Consider the following 6,870-nt stretch of genomic DNA (forward strand, 5'->3'; position numbering starts at 1 on the left):
ACTGCATATCTGTGTTTATGGTTATCTCTGTAATTTGTTGCATTCCTATTTAAGTCTAGATCAGTGGTATCAGAGCGGTTTGCTTTTTCTCTGTTTTTCTTTGCATGTCCCCAATGAGGTCGGGATATAAGGAGTTAGGGCTTGATTTGGTCGAACCTTTGCAAGACCAGCCTTGCAAATCCCGACGGCCTCCCATGGCGGATGAGAAGAAAGACGAGGGGGCAGGAGATCCTATCAAAATCTTGCTCGAAGAAGCCCTCGAGCGGCAAAGGAATGCAATGATGGATAGTTTTGCGCAGATCCTTCAGCGACTACCCAGAGGCGACGCATCAGCTTCCATCAGCTACTCTGGAAACGCCACACCATATAAGGTATAAGTTAATTTCAAAATCCCCATGTTTGAGGGTCAAATAGACACGGATGCTATAGATAAATGGTTAAATCTACTAGAAGGGTATTTTTCTGTTCATGAATTTTTGAGTCGGGAAAAGGTTGTTTTCACTCTTCTCAAAGCAGCCCCCCACGTCAAGGATTGGTGGGAAACCTACTAAGAGTAGAAGAATGAAAGCACAGGCTCACTATTTTCAGCTACACCCACTTGGGATTCATTCCAGGATGCCATCAAGGAGCAGTACTACCCTGTCAAAAGCTATGAGGACAAATACATAAAGTGGACCACACTGCAGCAGGGAAGGGACCAAGATGTGCCAGAGTTCACAAACATTTTTCATACCCTTTGCACACAGTTGGGTATCAAAGATTCTGATCTGCATCTAGTACTCAAATACCGCGACTACCTACACAGATACATCTAGGAAGAGATGGAGTTCTTGAACATCTCCTCGCTCAGCACGACGTACCGATACGTTGTCAAAATCGAGAAAAAGTTCAAACAAAAGAAGCGAGACTTTGGATTTGCAAATCCAAAGCCCAGAGGACAAAGCCAAGGCGGGGTGACCCAAGACAACCCATCGAAGCCACAAGAAAATAACAACACCACAAAGCCGAAGAAGGACACAGGAAAGTGGTGTGAGTTCCACAAGAGTCCCACTCATAACACAAGTGAGTGTTGGACCAAGCAGTCGTTGGTGGCCGAGTTGAAGGCTTCCGAATTAGATGCATGTTTCAACCCTGAGCTAGAACCCGACAAGAGGAATGGAAAAGGGAAGAAGATCATTGATGCAGATCCTAGCGCCACTGTTTCCACCGCCAAGATCCAAAAAAATGAGCCTGAAAATCTAGAGGAAGGGGAGCGTCTTTTCCACTCACATATATGGGTGAAGGGTTGACCGCTGCATTTCATTGTAGATAGTGGCAGCCAAGAGAACCTCATTTCAGCAGAGGTCATGAAGCGGTTGGGCCTACCAACTACACCACACTGGCAACCATACAGTATCGGGTGGCTTCATGAAGGACGAGATCTCAAAGTTCGCCAACAGTGTCACCTTCCCTACAGCATCAAGCCTTTCACAGACGAGGTATTGTGTGATGTTACACCTTTGGATGTGTGTGATGTTTTATTAGGCCAGCGATACTTGTGGACGCGACATGCTGTGTATGAGTCAAGGCCTCGCGCTATTATTATTTCTTTGGATAATTCATTATACAGGATACCGGAGGTAGCCCCACCTATCACCACCTCTTTGATCACTACCAAGAAAGGCAGCAAGCTCATATCGCAAACTAGGAAATTTATTTTCTGTCTAGTTCGCTCCCAAGGTAAGGGGAAGATCGTTACTACATCCATGACCCTCATAAAGGGTTCCTGCACACAGCAGCAACAGCAAAGGGATATGGTCATGACAAAACATAGGAACAACTTCTCCTCACCCACAGGGGTACCACACAAGTTTCAGGTGGGTGACAAAGTTTGGTTACATCTACAAAGAGAACGCCTTACCAGAACCCATCAGAAACTCAGACCACTCCGACATGGTCCTTACACTAGTACCAAGGCTATGGGAAACAATGCTTTGAAGCACAACATTCCTCCATTCCTTTGCTTGCACCGAGTGTTCAATGTGGACTGTTGTCGACCATGCTTCCCACCATTTCTGGACACATCAAATATTGCAGAACAGCTCACCAGAGACCTAGATCAACAAAAGCTTCCTCATCTTAGGGAGGAACTCAACACAATGGGGACCATTGCTTCCTAAGGGGGGAGGAATGATCTAGGTGGATGTTGGTGGCCACCCACCTATCCCATTTGGACCCCCACAACTGTCTCTTTCAACTTTTTCAGTTTCCTAAATTGTAGCACAATTTACTATTTTTAGTAGTTTTTCGGGCCCTGAACTTCCAGAGCCATTTTGAGGCCATAAATGATGTTTTTTGGGAAATCTGGAGGCAACATGGGTCATGTTTCCCTTCCCAAAGTTGTAGTACTCGGATAGATCTTTCTAACGAGCTATTGTATGCATCAAACAGAGATCGTATGCCAAAGTTACGACCCCGAGAAATTGATGTACCAATTTACCCAAACGGGGCCCACATTTTGGCATTTCATCTTCTAGGGTTAGGTTTTGGGATGTGAAGGGTTTTCCATTGTTTTTCAATAATAAATAGGCCTTCGAGCCTCATTGTAACACAGTTCAGAGGCATGTAGCCACCACATCTCTTCTCAGAGATAAGCTACCATCGCCCTAGCTGGTTTATTTCTGTTACTGTTTGTAAGCGTATTTTAGTATTTTACATTAATGAAATGAAGTATTATTTCCACTGCATATCTGTGTTTATGGTTATCTCTGTAATTTGTTGCGTTCCTGTTTAAGTCTGGATCATTCTCCCACCTCACATATTCATAATTTCAATGCAAGTTTGGATTGCGGATCTGGTTTTTCTAGTGATGTGCTTTCTCCTTTCCCTTCATCCATTGGTTCGTTTGGTCCTCTCAATTGTGAGTTTTTGTGTTCACCAGTTTCAATCGTTTCTTCTGGTGTTCACAAGGATCAAACTCACGATGGAATTAGTGTTGACCAACAAACTTGGGATATCATTTACGATGACTATGTGTGGATTATATTTCTGAACAAGAATATGTGATGAAAGATGATCTTTCTCCTTCTTCCCCTCTCCCTTATTATCTTGATATCTTCCACGTTTCTGCCATTCTTGGTTAATCTTTTGAAGAGTCAGTTTTTTATGTTGTTAATATTGATCACACTCAAAACTTGTGGAATGTTAGTTTTGCATCTGAACTTGGAGAGGAAAAATCTTCTCTTCCGGATCTCCCCAATCCATCATCTGACCTTTCTGAAGAAACAGAGGGTGAATTTAATTTATTTATTTATTTATTATTATTTATTATTTTTTTATTTGTAAATTTTTTTATTATTATTTTTTAATTTATTATTATTATTTTAATTAATTAATTAATATTATTTATTTATTTTATTTTTATTTTTTTCAGTCTTCCCCTCTTTACGATTCATCAGATCAAGAGGATGCCTTTGTTTTGGATGTTGAACTTTTTTATCATGGTTTTCATGGTCTATTATTTGATTCATCCGTCACGACTCTGATTTTTATATTTGATCTTTCTAAGCCACTGGTTTTTGATGATCCACCGTCTGATGTCTTAATACCACCGCAAGTTGTCGAGGCACTTAAACCTGTGCTGATGGTTACTATCAGGTTCTCATTGTCTTGCGGCTAGTTCCAATCATGAACATGATAATACTTCCTCTCTCAAGGATTCTCATCATTTGATCACACAAATTGATAATTAGTCCTTTACATAATCTTCACATCCTCCTTTTGTTTTCCATGATTCAATTGCTCATTCGTTGGAGGAGTCATTCATGGCAAGCACGTTTGCGAAACACAAGTTTTCCATTTTATTTTTGTTTTTCTTGTTTGGAATTTCGAAAGATTTGTCTTACATATAATCTTGTTGCGATGTGCACAAACACCATCATGCATCCGTTGTGTGTTTCACATGTGCTTTCTTTTTGTACTATTCTGCTTGCATTTTCACTCTTCAAATGTTTCGACATGTATCGATCTATCTTCCTTTTCTTTTGTCATTCTTGAATAAATTTCTTGATACAGATTCCAATGCCTCTAGGTCAGCCTATGCATCGGTGGTTGCACTGGAAGTTTCATTTCACGTGAGTCTGGCATATTTTCGATTAGTTTCGAAGTAGGATTAGTTTGTTTGTTTTATTTGTTTTCATTTCCTTTCTTCCTTGCTCTTTATTTCCTTTTCATTGTATGCTAGCTTCAACATGAGATCGTGTTTGGTTTATGAAGAAACCATGGTGAAATTCAAAAGGAAGTTGTGTTGCTGTTAATGTTTGGTTATCTGTTTATTCCCTCTCTTTACATGGATCTTGCACCTTTAGTTGATGATACCTTGATGGAAAATACATTATTTTCAGAGAGAACCATAGTGGAATCACAATGCTCAAATCTATAACTAGTACCACCTATTCTAATCGGTTTTAAACAATGGTTCGATTTCTTCTTGTCATCTAAGTCAAGTAGAGTAAGGAGGGGAGGAAACTTTAACAAGTGAACTATATTTTAGAGGTGTATAAATAACCTTCTCTGAAGGGACAACCTCTTATTCTCTCAATAAGATGGGATCCATCTTCTTCCTCATGAAATTAATAAGTGCCTATGCATAGTTTTATAAAGAAAAAATAATAAAAATAAAGGTGAAATAAGAGAAAGGCTTCCTGCATAGGGAGGTGAAGAAAGCAACTCCGTCAGGGTACTATCCAGGCTCGCTTGCAGCGGAGAAATGTTTGTGTCCCTGAAGCAACTTCGTCGGGGTACTTTCCAGGACTATTGGCAGTGGAGCAACACCAGAGATGAAAACTAAGACTCTGATAATCCTTTTCACTTTTTTATATATATACTCCCCATCCCCAATCAAAACAACTGAATTTGACTTGTCTTTGTTAGTGGGCTACTGATGAAGAGAATGGTAGGGGATATATCTTTAACTTAAGTTAAGTAAATAAGCTATGGAAATCAATGAACTAAACAATACTTCCTGAAGAGTTAGACTTGTTTTACACAAAGTAAGATCCATATAGAGAGCTAGAGTTCTACCAGTGTCTCACCAAGTGTTGTAGCTTCTACAACCACCCTCCAAAATTTTTCCCATGCTTTGATTTTGGAGCCTCCCTTCTTTCCACAAGAGCTTATCATTCATTGTCATCCAATATTCATGCTTTGATCGAGACTTATATATTCATGGTATGTTTTTGTTTTCTTTTTTTGACCCTGATCTAAAAATTTTAAGTCACAAGCAATCTTCTACCCACACCTTGCAACATTGTTGGGCTTGCCTCTAGAAACTACACAATCGTGGAAGGCAGGCCAACCTTGGTGATCTAAATTGCATGATCCTTCTTAGCAGACTAACCTTGAGTTTTGAAACTATGTAATTCTCGATGGCAGTCCATCCTTGAGCCTAGAAACTGCGCAAAGAATCTCTTGACCTCAGAATCTGTGCAATGCACTAAGCCAAGGAGTTTCCCAGTCCTTGGGAACTACACAATCCTTATTGGCAGTGTGAATGGCCAATTTCCTAAAAAAGTAAAATATAGAAAAGCAAAAGGCACCCCTATAAAATAGGGAGCCATCATTAGTTTCTTGAAGGATGGCACAATTTTTATTTTTGGACTTTTCGCCATGTGTCATTTTTTTCCCTTAATTTTAGGAATGCATGTTATAAACCCTAACTAGCCTAGATATATATAATAGACACCCCTAGATCTCATTTACACATTCAATCTTGGAGCTCTAACATTCCCAAGGAGATGAAGGAGCCTTCGGTGGCGTTTGTGGTGCTTTTTCAAGTGAATTTTGCTTTTGTCATCTTTCACTGCTTTTTCTATCTCTTTTTGTCATTTCGATTCCATGAGTGATTTTTTGCTTGTTTCTTTTCATGGTTGCCAGTGTTTTAACTTAAAATGGCTTGTACAAGTGTTGGTTTGGTTCGTTGTTCACCTTTTACAAGTGTCGCATCAGTTTTCTTATTTTTTCTCATTAGCAGTGGTCATTTCGGCGACTCTCCATGCATTTTGTTTTTCCTTTTGCATTTTGATATATGCACTTGATTTGCATTGACCTATCTATCCCTAGTCAGATCTTGTAGTCTCCCATACCCTTTCCAAGTAGATCTGCCCTTCCCTTGGCCAACAATTTCCTTGTCTAACTGGGCATTGTGCAAGTCCAAGGATCAGGCATGATCCTTGGCCTATGAGACTGTGCAATGCACAGTACCTGGCTATCCCAACTGTGCATTGCGTAGTTCCAAGGCTCAAGTCCATGCCTTGGCCACTTAGACTATGCAATGTGCAGTCTCTCCCTTAGTCTATCCAGGCTGATCTACGCATTGCGTAGTCTCTAGCCTCAAGCTACTCCCCTGGATATTGAGATTGTGCAATGTGTAGTTCAGGTAACCAATCCCTCTCCCTTCACATGAAGAATTGCGCAATTTTCCGCTTCAATCATGTGGTTGTTGTTGTGTTGTTTCTTTGTGAGTCAATTTGCTGAAGCTAATTTATCCTTGCCATGAGTGCATTTTCCTCCTACAGGTATTGCAGTTGTTGAGCACTTCTATTCATCAGTCATTGTCATCATGGCACCCAAGAGATCTGCTTCAAAAGGCACAAAAGAAAGAAGCCTCGGGGAGTTATTTGAGAGTACTCTAGTGAACTTGCTTGTATCCTTAGATACTCAAATGTTCATAGAGAAAGAATCAAATATCACATAGAAGAAAGTGAATGAAGCATTCTCAACAAGAAGCTTCAAAGTAGATCTTGAGGACCGACAAGTGTATATCAATGTCCAATGGTCAACGTTACATAATATTACATGCATGTACCCGACCTTCGTATGTTCAGAAGTTGT

This window comes from Pinus tabuliformis, chromosome 1_2, assembly GCF_031772625.1.
Source record: "Pinus tabuliformis cultivar Carrire ecotype Pingquan chromosome 1_2, CPIR1, whole genome shotgun sequence".
Lineage (NCBI taxonomy): Eukaryota > Viridiplantae > Streptophyta > Pinopsida > Pinales > Pinaceae > Pinus > Pinus tabuliformis.